We start from the raw sequence: 13330 nt of genomic DNA, 5'->3' as shown, positions 1-13330 counted from the left end.
CAGATGAAATTATCTGCTGTCTCTCATACGAAAGGCAGAATGTTTGAGGGCTGGGGTGACAGATGGAGAGAATCTGAACAAAAGCCAAATGCTTTTCTCCAGCCCAAACCCTGTGTGAACAGGGAGAGATGTCTGGTTAATGTCCCTGTGTGCGCCCATTTGTAATATGAAGTCAGCGACACCACACTCCATGGCCTCTGATGCCTGCAATTTAATAAGGCGAGAGCCCAACGCAAGGGCTCCCTGAAGCAGTGACATTCTCTCTTGTTGGATCACATTTCCCAGCTCGTGTGTGAGCGTGGAGAAGATGGAGGCAGGGCTCGGGAGGCAGGCAAGGACATCCTCTGTGGGTCAGAGTCCTTCCCATTCTGAGGAGACCCCACAGCTTGGCAGAGTGGGCCCACAATGCTTCCACTCCTGAGACCCTTCCGACCTCTCCATCTGCCTTGATGTCAAGGGTCTGGCTTCCTAGGGAAGTTCACCTTCTAGCGTCCTGTTTTGTTTTAATTTTCAAAGGTTTTACCTTTGAATTTTTTAAAGATTTAATTTTTAAAGTTTTTTATCTCCATTTTAAAAAGTAAGTTAATTTGTACAGCTTTTCAAGGAAGGAAGAAACAGAGGAGGGAAGAGAAGGAAGAAGAGAGAGGAAAAGGAACCAATGTTACCTGAATAGTCTAACACTAGACATGGTAGTGGTGTCCTGCTGTGTGCAGGGGCAAGCCCAGGGATCACTCCATGCCAGTCTCCACCTGCAGAGAACAGTAATAATGAGGGCAGAAGTCCTGGCTCAATAGGTAGAGAGAGCTTTCCTAGCAACCACGAAACACTGGGTTCAGTCCCCAGCACCCAATACACTGAGTGTGGTGTACACACCTGTAATCCAGGCACTAGGAAGCTAGAGACAGGAAGATTATTCTCAGATATATGGCAAGGGATAAGCAGCCCATAATGCAGGAAATCTTGTCTAAGGAAGGAAGGAAGGAAGGAAGGAAGGAAGGAAGGAAGGAAGGAAGGAAGGAAGGAATAAGGAAGAAAGGAAGGAATAAGGAAGGAGGGAAGGAAGGAGGGAAGGAAGGAAGGGAGGGCGGGAGGGAGGGAGGGATTACACACCTGTAATCCAGGCACTAGGAAACTAGAGGCAGGAAGATTATTCTCAGATATATGGCAAGGGATAAGCAGCCCAAAATACAGGAAATCTTGTCTAAACAAGGAAGGAAGGAAGGAAGGAAGGAAGGAAGGAAGGAAGGAAGGAAGGAAGGAAGGAAGGAAATAACTGAATTTATAGCACTGGTTCTCAACCTGTGGGCCGAGACTATTGGGAAACATATTTCTGATGTCCTTGGGAACTGAGACACTACTCAGTAACAAAATTACAGTTCTAAAGCAGCAAGGAAAGTAAATTTATGGTTCGGGGTTCCTAAGCCCACTGGAAATATGTGTGTTCCCCATGGTCACAATCCACAGGTTGAGAACCACTGATCTACAGGCTTTAAAAAAAACAGGAAGAGGCAAAGATATATTTAGCAAAGCATTTGACAGTCTCTCTGTTTGTGCTTCTCTAGAAGAGTACAAAAATGAAGCCTGAAAATGGAAAATTAAAGAGGAGACGTAAACTCAGCAGTCTCACCCAGCTACGCAAGGTTCCAGGTTCCTGCTCTGGAGCCCTGGCCCCAGTACCTGTCTGTCTGGTCCAATCCTGATTCCCCAACTCCTACCCCATTCTTCGTCCTGGCTTCTGGCCCTGGAACTTAGCCATGCCATGTGCTCTTCCTAAAATCTTAGCTGGTTCTTCTGTGTATCTAGTGAGTCTCTAGGCCTGCTTCTTGGCTGTTTAACCTCTGGTTCTAGGGCCTGTTTCTGAAGTACATGATAGGTGCCCTTGCCTAAACCAACAGGAGCCTTTGACTTGAGTCTTTTGGTCTTGGGAGTCACCCCCATACCTGGACACTAACAGGACTCACCCGGACATCTAGACCTTCCCTCAGTGCCCTGTGACCCCAGACCATCCCTGGCCATGCTGCCATGTGCTTTGGTCACCTTGATCTTCTGACTGTCATTTGCCTTGAGTCTCTCTAGGCCTGCCATTGCATAGACAGCTCATTCAGAGTCTAGAACATTCTTGAGGTGTCCCAGGGACTATGATCACTTCAGGGTGATCAGGAATGCTATGAGGATGTGATATGAAATATGCTGCAATATAATGGTGCACCGGCAGGAGTAAGAGGGTACCTGGTGGGCCAATGCCAAGGTGTCCCCCTGGGAAATCAGGCCATGTGTCTGGTTAAGTATTAAAGGAAGTTTATGTGGGAAGAGAGAGGAGCAGGGACCTGGAAAAGGGATAGAGTTAGAGAAAGGGGAGGGAGGGGAGGGAGGGAGGGAGGGAGGGAGGGAGAGAGAGAGAGAGAGAGAGAGAGAGAGAGAGAGAGAAGCTAGAAACACTGCGAACTGGGGAGGGGACAGAGGAAAGAAGGAGTAGGAAGACGAGGAAGACTGGACAACGAGGAGGAGAAGGACGAGGAGGATGAGGATGAGGAGGACCAGGAGGAGGACAACGACTACGATGATGACGATGACGACGAGAAGAGATGGGTAGGGTAGCGAGCAGTCCCCTTATAAGGTGCCACACCTGGCTCATGAATCTGGTGGTAGTGCAGGTAGTAATAGCTGAGGTGGTAAAGCAAGCTATTGCTAGGCAACTGTTGGGTGGAGCCTAGCAGAATTGTCTGTAAGCCAATAGGATGTTCTTCAAAATCCACGCCCCCTGCCCTGTCCCAGTTCCCCATACCAAGTCAATAGAGGCCTGGAAGCCACCAAGATCTTCACAGGTTCCCATTGCCTCCCGGCAGATTCCAGAGAAAGTCTGGCTGGCTTTTAGAGAAATAGCTGATTCATTCTGTGGTTTTGGCACAATTGCCCTAACTCCCATTTATTGGAACCAACCTTAGAAACAAAAGCAGTGTGTGCCAAGTTGCGTGTGCAGAGGGGCTCTGCACACATGCCTCCCACAGGTTCTATCAAAGCAGCCTTTTATCTGAGGTGTGCTTTTGAGCCCCGCTTTGGGTGGGCATTCTGGAGAGGTAGGTAGCTTCTCCTCCAATGCTTGCCGAGGATAGCAGGCACGTGGGCAGGTGATTCCAGAGAGAGGACTCTGGAGGTCTTTGCGAGGCTGCCGGCAAGGCAGGTGGTGAGGGAAGCCTCCTATCATGGAGGGAGATGAGTGTGTCCCACCATAAAGAGGACAGATCCTGAGGTGAGTGGGGTGTCAGCAATCCCCCAGACTCTGGGACTCTGCTCAAGCCTGGAGTGATGGAGCCCAACGGGAAGGGAAAGACAGGGAGACTAAGTGCTTTCATCTGCTCAGCCACACAGTAACAGAGGGATGGGAGTGGAGGGAGGCACTGAGCAGAGGTGCCAGGATAAAGTAAATCCATCTCAAACGCCAGCACCCAGCACTCACCCGGTTGCCAGAGGACCACTGAATGAATGTGCTAGACTAGCCAGGACTACTTAGAGACTCTTGTCTCAAAACAAACAAGCAAACCAGATTAAAGGAAACAAAGAACTGGGGCCTGACTGGGTGAGTGGCGGTGTGCTTGCTATGCAAGCATGAAGACCCGAGTTCAAATCCTATGCACTCAAATAAAAAGCTGGGTATGGTGGCATGAGGGGTGGGGTGGAGAGAAAAGGATCCTGGGACTGTTCGTCCAGTCTAGCCAATTGTTGACACCTGACATTGACCTCTGGACTCCACACGTGCATGCACCACACAGGTACATACAGAGACAATGAAATTTTGAGTCTCAATGAAGTTACAACAGGAAGTACATTCACAGGAGAGCAAGAGGCCTGGTAGATAGGCCAGGTTCAAAGCTGAATGTTCTCAGCTAAAAAAAAAAAAACAAAAACAAAAACTTCCTCCCTCTTAAACTTCCTACAGGAGACTGGGCTATGGAGCTCAGCTTGTATGCAGAGCTCTTGCCTAGCAGGCATGAGGCCCTGGGTTTGATTCCCAGCACCTTATAAATGTGAGATGATGACGCACACCTATAATCCTAGGAGTGAGGAAGAAGAGGCAGGAGGATCAGATATCCATGTTTATTCCTAGGTACAGTGAGTACAAGGCCAGTCTGAGACCCTATCTCAAAACAAAACCAAAAAGAATTCTCCCTACTTGGACCACTTTGTGTTTGCTATACGTGTGGGGTTGGAGGAGGATATTCTGGATGGTTTTCCTGGGAGCTTTGAGATGGCACTAGAAATTTCTGCACCCTCCTTATCTGATGGCGAACAGGAGGCCTGTTTCCACCTTCCCAAACACTAGTTCCAAAATCTATTTCCAAAATTCACCTCTCTCGACTCTCAATCAAGGCCAAGCATTGCGGCTTGCATGTCCCTCCGCCTGAAAACCTAAACCCCCCGCTCATATTTATTTTCTCACGCCTTGGTGTGACTGCTCAGGGCAGGAGCTCTGATCCTCGGCCCCCGTGCTCTGTCCCATGGCAGGCCTGTTGATTTTGACTAAATTATGAGTGCTGTGATTCATCTGGTCATTTCAAAAACTCATTAAAACCCAGTTTGTCTAAGTTTTCCTTGTAACACGATCCGGTTGCTTTGCTGAACTTATTGTACTGGGGTAGGGGTGTTGGGAAGAGTAAACTGTGACTGTGTGATTGATTGCTGGAAGTGATTGGGAGTTTAATTCCCACCTCCAACATTTCCCTTCTTCATGCTAAGAGAGACCAAATCCAAGCCAGAGATTCAAAGAAAGGCTGGGGGGATGGGGGGCATTCCTATGTGATGTGGAGATTCTTCCACAGGCCCAGGAGAGCTGTACCCAGAGATCTGGCACCCAGAATGGATGGGGACCCTCCTCCTGAGACACACGAGTTTCTCAGCAGTACCCCCAGGACAGTGTGTCACCAGCATGACACCCAGAGAGGTGCCCTTAGAAAGCCCTGCCTCCTTTGCTGAGACCATACAAGAGAATCAGAAGATAGAATAGAAGCCCAGGCCATATGCTATCCTTCTGCTGTCCTCCCCAGCACTGTCACCTATCAGGGGCAGCTCTGCTTCTCCAACAAATGACTCTTGGACATGCCTACTAGCCAGTGTCTCAGGACCAGCTCTGGCCTTTCAGCCTCGAATCCACCCTGCCTGGCCCATTTTGGTTCTCACAGTCCTCACTCCTTGGATTCATGAAAATATAAAATATAAAGCCTACACGCACACAGGAACTTTTTAATCCCCAATGAGCCCAGGGATCACTGCTTCCCAGCCCTTCAGTTCTAAAGGGTAGGTGGAGAGATCAGCCCTTCCCAGTCCCCAGGGAAGGGCTTTATTTTGTTCCCTTGTGCCAAGGAATGAAGGACATTGCAGGAGACCAAGCACAGGCTAGCATGGGCTCCAGCCCCATTCATGACACCCAGCACACTACCACCACCTGTGGCTGTCACGCTGAACTTTCTCATTCTTTCTCTGACCAAAGTGTCCCACCATCCACATAGCCCACAGGAGAAGGAACAGGATGCCTGTCCATAGAGTAAGCCCCTCTTTGTTTCTGTTAGACTTCTGCTCTTGGTGACTGACAAGGATGACAGTCCAGAGCAGGAGATAGCCTCTGTCTCTGGACTTGGCTCTCATTTTCACACAGCAGTGACTAGTGTGTGGCACCCAACATGTAAGGAGATTGAAAGATATAGTGCCTCTGTTCCCTCCTCCTGGACTGTAGAGCGAATATCTTGTGTCTGTATGGATGTGGCACCTGTCGATAATAAATCTGATAGCCTATGGCTTAGGCAGGAAATGGGATGTGGGATATCCTGGAGGCAAAAAAGAATTCTGGGATAGTGCTAGCCAAGGGAGACTTGCCCAGGAAGATGTAGGGAGATGGACACATGGTACCTGAATACAGATAACCAGCCACATGGCGGACTGTAGGTTAGACTACATGGGTTAATTTATGTTATGAACTAGTCACAGAAGAGCCTAACTATATAGACAAGGTATTTGTACATATATTTTGAGTCTGAGTCTTATTTCTAGGAGCCTGGGGCTGTGAGGAAGAATCAGGCCTAACCTTTAGACTCCTCAGCCTCTCACCTCCATTTTCTCAGATAGAGATATCCCTCAGAGTGAGCCTCAGCTCCCACCACATGCAGCTCCACCCATTGTCACCCCCTGAGCCTCAAACTCAGGCATCCATTAGTCATACTCATCACCTGCCCTGCCCCTCTGCCAACCTCCTCCGGACAGCAGTACCTCCATCACTCAGGACACTTCACCTTACCACCTCTACCCAGCACATGTATCTGTAACGCGTCCCCCCCCCCCTCAATCTGTCCCCATGACTCCTGCCTTAGGCTGAGTCCATCCATTGTTCCCACTGGATGGCCACTAGGCTGTATCCACTGAGGACAGATACATTACACATAATGTTGCACATACAAAAATACCAGCCACCTTCCTGTTTTCAGATTAGCTCTCAAGGGCTAACTGGTTCCTTATTGAAATCCTCCATGTCTCCACACTGAGAGACACAATCCACACTGTTGACAGCCTCTGCCACCCTGTCCACCAACCAGGTATCAGCCATGCAGCACACAAAAGAAAATGCAATTGTCTCTGTCAAGAAGGCATGGCTTTCGTGTGGCTTAAGCACTCCCAGTACTTCAGGGTGGGATTCAGGGCTGCTAGCTCTTCACTGAATTCCACTGAGCATTGACATCTCATCCAGCCCTTTCTTTCCCACCTCAGTGTATTAATGTTGTCTTTGCATCTACTGAACAGAGTTCTAATCCTTCCTCTGAATTCTTTGTCTGCCATTTCTTCAAGGTCATTTTCATTAGAAGCTTGTGCTGGCTAGTTTCATCAAGCTGACACCCAACTAGAGTCATCTGGCTAGAGGCAATGTCAATCATCAATCAAGAACTTCCCACATGGGTTTGCAGATTGGCCAATCTAGGGGATGGAAGGGGAGGCATTTCCTCAGATAACCCTGGCTCGTGTCAAGTCCACAAAAAAATAAAATAAAATCCAACCAGGACAGGATCCCTTCAGTAAATCTGTGCTTCAAAAACATCGTCCCCAAAGTAGTGTGACCTTTGTGGGGTGACCAAGTCCTGAGGAACAGTGATCACGCATGGGATTGGTAGCCAGAACACACAGACCCTAGAGAGCAGTCTCTTGTCTCTTTCAAACTCCATCAACAGCTGGCCTTTCTCAGCCTTTCTGAGTTCTTGTCCTTCCTGCCCTGTGAGAACAAAGGAGAGATGCTTCCCATGATGCAACAGTCTATGCCTTGACCTTGGACTTCTAGTAAGTGTAAAATAAGCACCTGTTCTCAAGTCACCAATCTGTGGAGTTCTAAGGAGATAAAGATATTCCTGCCAGTATTTTCTCTTTTTAATGTCTGCTCCAGGCCCCTCTGACTCACATAAGGGTCTGAACCTCATTATACATATACATATACATATACATATACATATACATATACATATACATATACATATACATATACATATACATATACATATACATATACATATACACACACACATACACATACACATACATACACACACTCACATACACACACACATACACATACACACACACACATATACACACACACATACACACACACACACACACACACACACACACACACACATACACATATACATATACATCACAGCAACTTGAATGGCTGGATAAGGTCACCTAGTCGACATGAGACCATGACCTGCTAGGAGCACCAGGCAGACCTTCTGGGAGCTATATAACATTGCACATCCCATTACACATTTCTCCAGACTCCAGGCCAGGTACATCCCATCAGGTGGACAGTTGTTGGCACCTTCCAGAGAAGATGAAAGCTCTTGAGTGACAGCTAACGCTGCCCTGTATGCATGAAGTGTTCTGCTTTGAACCTTATCCCCTGGTCGGATGCCCTCTCTTAAGGTTGTTTGCACATCCTGAAAGAGCCACTACCAATGTCCACAAGGAACACTGGTGAACTTGGCATACACCTGGAACTGGACTCCTCAGTGTGGGTTTTAACAAAAGGGACCAGAAAATCGAAAGTATCGTGGTGTCCTTTGTTCCCGTGGGTGCAGTTAACCATGGGTGTGGCTTCTGACTGCACGGGGTTCCTAAGGCTGCTCCTTGCTGGTGAAATAGGTTTCTGGTCACAAGATGGTTGATTCCATTCTCAATCACACTCTTCCCCAAGGTACCTCCCTAGGTTCCTAGTTGGCCTCTGTCACTCATCATTTGTTTTTGTTTCTTCCTGTACCTACTGATGATGTGAAGTTTCACACTCCCTTTCCGAAGTTTCGTTATTTACAGCTAGCCCTCGGCTGCGATGTTTACTCCAGTAAATCTTCCTGTCTTCTTGTGTACACTGCCAAATCCCTCCACCCCCAAATAATCCAACCCCAAAAGCTGCATCAGAATTTAATAACTGCGGTCATAAATCAAAGCGAAGGTTTTATCCTTTCATTTCACATTCGACAACACAGCTAAATGAGCAGCCCAATGCGCCCGGGACCCATCAAGCAAGGGGAAAGCCTTCCTTAATCAAAGGCGTATTTCATTTCTGAAAAATTCATCAGAATGAGTTTGGAGTGACTGCGCCTTCTGAACCTGGCGGCTGCACATCTGGAAACCCACTCCCTACCCCCACCCCCCATCATTATATTCAGGAATACAAGTGGGTTTGATTTGCATGCATGAAGCAGTCCCTTCATCTCTTATCTCCCGTGCCATGTGAGTGAATTCCTGTGATCCAAGGCTACAATTACTCGTGTGGATTAAGAACACTGCGATGCGCAGATGGTCCCTGTGACCCAGGATCTGCTGGAAACCAAGCAGAGCAAGCACCGGAAATGTAGCACACAGGCCTGGTGTCTTCCCTGGTCCTATCTGCTGCCTATGGGTAGGGCTTTCCAGAGCCCCTGACTTCAGAGGTACTGATGCCAGTCCTTTTGGCCATTCTCCATCCAGAGCCACAGCTGAAGCACCACTTCCAGTTCTGTTACTCCCTCCACTCCACCCGCCATGTACTTTCAGTGATGGGGGCCTCTGCCTGCTCTGGCCGAGTCCTCTTATGCCCATGGTGAGTGCAGCTCCCAACCACGGAAATATTTCAATCTGTAACGGGCTTGTCCTTCCTGTTCACAATGTCCAATGTGCACAAAACCAAGGGTGAGTTTGAGTAGTTTGAGGTTCTTTACCGCCCTCCATGGCAGGGCTATAGGCATCCACAATGGCTATCCTCAGTGGAGAGCATCTATGTCCACGACAGTGTCTTCCTGTGGGGCTGCTGAGTGCCTAAGAAAACGGAAGATATGTTTATGATTGACTCTATTCCATCAGAGACAGGAGCCGGAGGGATTGTCCCTTATACTCTCAGATCTGTTTCCTATTTTAATGGTACTGTTTTCTAGTATGTATAGTCCCACCAGTTGCTATGAGAAAGGATGGCTATACATACACGCTGATAGCCTAATTCTAGAAGTTGTTAATTCTAAGCCCAGTGGGTCAGCCAGACCATGCTTCCACCCAAGTCCAGATGAAGGACCCTTCCATTTCCCCTTGTAGCCCCTGCATACTCCTGGGCATAGGGCAGCATAGCTCTGGGTCTTCCCATGGGATTCTTTCCCTTAGTGTCCTGCCCAGAGCCCACTCTCTGAGGAACTACCTGACTCCAAACTTCCCCTTTCACAAGGACCAGACATATTGCATAAGGGTCTGCCAGACTGACTTCATTTTGATCTGGTTATATCTGCAGGGGTCACATTGTGAAGTACTAGGGGCGATCAACACTTCCACCAATGTTTTGGGGGGATATCAGCCACCCACTAACTTAGTGTGCAGGTGGTATGAGAACTCAGATGCATGGTTAGCTCCAGGATCAACACCATGGCCATAGGATGTTCTCTCCACATTCTTCCATAACCTAAATCAGACAGTCTGGGGTCAGCACAGAGGATGTCCTGTGGCCACGAGCAGCTATAAGCAGTGGGGAACCACTGTGCCACGGGGGTTGCAGGCTCAGCAGGTCCTTCTGCCAGACATGCAAGCTCAGCTTCTGCACCCTCCTCACTGCCTGTGCAGCTGCCCTACAAAGGCCTATTACGATAAGAATTAATGTGAGAATCTGAATTGGGCACAAAACCCACTCTCTTTAGAAATCATGAGCTATTCTCCTTCCTGAAAGGAGCAAGATTGTGCTTTGTTCACACTGAGGCGGGAGAGAGAAAGGACTGAATAAAGAGGAACAATTCAAAAGTGCTGTAAAGACAAATGTTAACGTATGGAGCAAGCATCAGCTAAAAAAAAAAAGGCATACTCCATTTTTAAGATAATGATTTCTACTTATGTGTGTTTGCCTGGATGTGGGGATGCGCATGTGAGTGTGAGTGCCATTGGGAGCCACTAGAGGGCATTGGATCCTCTAAAACTAGAGCTACAGACAGTTTGGAATAACCAAATATAGGTGTTGGGAACCCAACCCAGCTCCTCTGGAAGAGCATCAAGTACTCTTAACCATTGAGGATTTCTCTAGCTTCATATTTTTCTTAAAGATGACAAAGACAGAATCATGTTAAGTCACAACTAGGGTCTCCAGGTTCTTAGTGTGATGAATCCCTAACCCCTAAGAGCCTGTTAACATCTCTGAAGAGTGGTTTATAGCAGCACAGTGTCTGTCCCTCTCCCAGCCTCTGACAGAGGAGCTGCCCAAGCTCTCAGAAAGGCAGCTCTGTGGCCCCTAGCCAGTTCCTGAGCCATGCTTAGCACTGCTTGCTGGTCAAGCAATTTGTGATCTCTTAGCAGGTGAAACTGATTTCAAAAGGCACAAATTGGGCCCCTTCCTGCTGTATCACCAAAATGGATTTGGGGAGTGTTGGGTGCCTGTCCTTTCACCTGGTAGAGACCCCAAGTTCTTACCCAGGACCACATGGTTTAATGGTCTGATGGTGGCAGTGATCTCTGTCCTGATGGATAGCTATTCCACAAGTGTGGTGTCCACTTGTTCCCAAATGAAGTCCTCCTCCTATCAGGTGTCCTCAGAAATTACCTGCCACAGGAGTGTGCAGTCTGCGGTCCTTTCTTCATGCTGATTTCTCTAAGCAACTGTACAACACCAAATGGATGCTCTCACTCTGTGGTACTGTCCTAAACTTTCTCCTCAAGCCATAAAGGTTTTCCTCATAAAGGAATTTCTATAGTGTTCTCAAGGGACCAGGGCCTTGGGGATACCTCCTTGATCTCAATCTGTTGTGATATTTGTCACAACAGATAGGTTCTCTCAGGGTCCTTTAAGTAGGGAGCTCTTCTCGGCCCAGTCCCCCTAAACAGACATGCTTAGGGCACTTTCACAAAGACCTTTGTCTAGGAACAGGCACACTTCTTCCCAAGTGTCCATAAAGAAATCTGCTCAGTCCTCTACAGGTTCTAGAATTTTCCACATGGATTAGATGCAATAATAACCTGTTTCCTCCTCTACCACTGACTTCGGCTTTGCCATCTGTCACAGTTTTTGTTGACTTAATGTCTGGGAAGACTTGAGGAACTGGCCTGTGAACATGTCTTGGAGGGGCCATTTTCTTGATTGCTGATTGCCGTAGGACAAGCCAGCCCACTGTGGGTGATGCCATTCCTAGGCACATGAGCCTGGCTGTGTAAGAAAGGTAGCTGAACAGACCAGGAGAAGCAAGCCAGTTCTCTGTGGTTTCTGATTTAGTTCTTTCCTCCAAGTTCCTGCCTTGAGTTACTCCTGGTTTGGCTTCTTTCAATGTAAGCTGAAATAACCCACCCCTACCCCTCCACCCCCATCAAGTTGGTCACATTTTATCACAGCAACAGAGAGCAAACTAGGATACTATTAAAGCTTCTGCTTGTATACAATGAAACCATAAGAAAAAACCCCAAGGATGCCGTGCACAACACTGTAGATGCCCAGTGTGAGACAGCGTTGTGTACACTCTGAGAGAATTTTCTTCCTAGGGGGACTCATCTTTGGTCACTTTAAGAGTATTGCAGCCTACTAATTGATTCAGGGTTTTTGCTTTCTGCCTTCTACCAAAGAGATCATAGCTAAAAAAAATAAGAGTAAAGTTCCATAAAATTAACATAAAATATACATGAATCACTGCAGAGTAAACTTACTTCTTGTCTTTCTCTCTTGATGGTATTGGAGAGGCCAGGGATAGTGGTGACCCACTCAAGAGGAAAATGGGCTGGAGATATGGTTGGTGTGAAACATGGGCTGGTTTTCTGGGGTTTGTGACTTTTCTATGTACACTCCCATTATCTACAGCCATCCTGGAGGGGGGGAGAAGGGGACGGGTGGGACTCTGACATCTGACAACAGGTGCCATCAGCTCAAAGGGTGTTGGGAATCATGACAAAAAGTTTCCAGTGCCATGACATCAGACAGGAAAAGAGTCGATAGCAGCTTCCCCAGAAGTTTCTCAGACATTTCCAGTACTCAGCTAACCTTGCCACGGCCCTGACCGTTGGCAGGACTGAGAAGTTGAAGGAAACCTTTTCAGACTATCAACAAAACAGAACCAGGCGACCATCCCGCTAACAGACGCTCCAACATGACCTTCTGGTGTCTCTATAGAAAGAGATCAGTCAGCGCTGTAGTTCAGTCTGAAAACAATCAGAGGGCAGACTGGCAAACGGAAGGGAAGAGGACCGTAGAGGGGCTGTAGGCACTTCACAATAGCATGGTTCTTTTTTTCTGGGTTTTATTATGTATGTGCTGTTTGCTAGATTTTGAAATTTTTGTGATTTTTAAAATTGAGTTTAAGTCTTTAAGTACTTAGGTAGTGGTGGCATATGCCTTTAATCCCAGCACTTGGGAGGCAGAGGCAGGCAGATTTCTGAGTTCGAGGCCAGGCTGGTCTACAGAGTGAGTTCCAGGACAGCCAGGGCTACACACAGAAACCCTGTCTCGAAAAACAAAAAAAAAAAACAAAAAAAAAAACAAAAAAAAAACAAAACAAAAAAAAAGGTACTTACCTAACTTAGCATTTGTAATTCCATCTTATTCAGGAGAGCCTCATGCTGACCATTGTGACCTGGGCACCCCACCACCTCATAGTCTTTCTGATGCCCAAAACCTGCATCCACTATCCACTTGGGGTCCCAGTGCCCACTAACCACATGGAACCATGACTGTCAGCCTTGAAGACAAGGTGTGAGTCCAGGGCACTCACTCACTACCCTGGAGTGGGGGTAGGGAATGCTTCTCTGAGACTTGTCACATGCAAATGGCATTGATACCTGTTTACCCAAAACCTGATTCATTCTTTTCTTC

The 13330-nt window shown here is 47.6% G+C and overlaps 1 long non-coding RNA gene across 1 annotated transcript in view; it reads right to left on the bottom strand.

The window, feature by feature from the left end:
• The window catches only part of Gm34992, a 114033-nt gene that overhangs the window by 68408 nt on the left and 32295 nt on the right, over positions 1 to 13330 (bottom strand). Inside the window, exon 2 of the long non-coding RNA XR_878387.2 lies at positions 666 to 749. This is a non-coding gene — a long non-coding RNA (predicted gene, 34992). The remainder of the gene's footprint in view (positions 1 to 665; positions 750 to 13330) is intronic.

Source organism: Mus musculus, chromosome 1, assembly GCF_000001635.26.
Source record: "Mus musculus strain C57BL/6J chromosome 1, GRCm38.p6 C57BL/6J".
Lineage (NCBI taxonomy): Eukaryota > Metazoa > Chordata > Mammalia > Rodentia > Muridae > Mus > Mus musculus.
This window is presented reverse-complemented; position numbering and strand designations above follow the sequence as displayed.